General features: G+C 49.5%; 1 pseudogene across 1 annotated transcript; it reads right to left on the reverse strand.

Annotated features, from left to right (window-relative positions):
* Positions 1–747, reverse strand: LOC149162221 (18.1 kDa class I heat shock protein-like; annotated as a pseudogene). Its single transcript, XR_016261457.1, has 2 exons — positions 464–747; positions 1–368 (listed from the first exon to the last, which is right to left on the reverse strand). The product of XR_016261457.1 is annotated as an 18.1 kDa class I heat shock protein-like (transcript).
* Between the last annotated feature and the right edge of the window lie 522 nt (positions 748–1,269).

Below are 1,269 nucleotides of genomic sequence, written 5' to 3' on the forward strand. Positions count from 1 at the left end.
TCAAGACACTAAATGACCGCAATTATTTTCAAGCATCTGTACTTGAGAAAGCCCTAAATCACGAATTACAATGGCTCCCTTTGACTTGTCGTTTGCAGAAATCTCAATAGGTTTGGCATCGCCATTAGAGACAACTGCCGGTTTAATCTTTGGGGCATTCATAGTCAAAACACCGTTCTCCAGTTTTGCAGAGATGCCATCCGCATTCACATTAACCGGCAGCCGGAATTGCCTCATGAATCGTCCATTCGACCGTTCCACACGGTGCCACTGGTCCGTTTCCTGCACATCTTCTTTGTGCCTTTCTCCGCTTATTCTCAGACTCCCATTGTCGACCAATTCAATCTTCAATTCTTCCTTCTTCAACCCTGCACACATAAATTCAACGGGACCGTCGGTTATTTAGCTAATAGAATGCAAATAGTTATGCGGAGGAATTAATGCGAATAAAAGGGTAACTTACCGGGCAAATCCGCCGTGAAAACATGAGCTTCGGGGGTTTCCTTACAGTCGAGTTTCGTGTTGGCAATGGCGTGCGCGTGCCGAGAGAAGGAAAGGTCGGGGAGTCCAACGCGCTGCCGTGGTCGAAGACGTCCCAGATTCGAGAAACAGGTACCCACGGATCGAACAGGTTGCGGTCCCAGGGATCCCACAGGCTTCCAGCCCTCGATCGACCAAGGAAAGGAGTCAAGGCCATTCTTTAAAGCTTTTTCTTACCGTAGAGTGACAAATCGGTCAAATCCGCAGAATTTAAACTGTCGAAAGGAAAATCAAAGCAAGCATCGAACGCTGAACTAGCACAAAGTAGAGGGAAATCACCAATTCGATGACCAAGCGTAGAGAGAGGGAAATTTCAGGGATTGCGATGATGGTTCCAGAGACGCCCAACAACAGTTGAAGCTTCCAGAACGGACTCTTCTGGGATCTTGATACAGAAAGAGAGGGAGTAGTCTACGTGCGCGCGGGTGACAATTCGAATTGCAACCGGAATAAGGAGCTCCCCGAAACTGCAATAGCTCATCGGAGTAGTTTGTCAGGGGATGTCAGGCCCCATTCTCTGCGATCCGAATTCGATTTTTTGTTAGGCCTTGGCAGGGAATGTCAGGATTGCCAGGGAGGGTGGCGGAGAAGCGGAGAAGGAGGGTGGCGGAGCTGAGGGAGGGTGGCGGAGAGGGGAGACATTCCCGGTGGCCGGAGCCGGATGATTTCCTATCGGTGACGGAAAATGGGCCATTCTACCGCCTAGGTAGACTACTCTTATTTTGGATA

The sequence above is a fragment of the Pinus tabuliformis genome, chromosome 5_2 (assembly GCF_031772625.1).
Source record: "Pinus tabuliformis cultivar Carrire ecotype Pingquan chromosome 5_2, CPIR1, whole genome shotgun sequence".
Lineage (NCBI taxonomy): Eukaryota > Viridiplantae > Streptophyta > Pinopsida > Pinales > Pinaceae > Pinus > Pinus tabuliformis.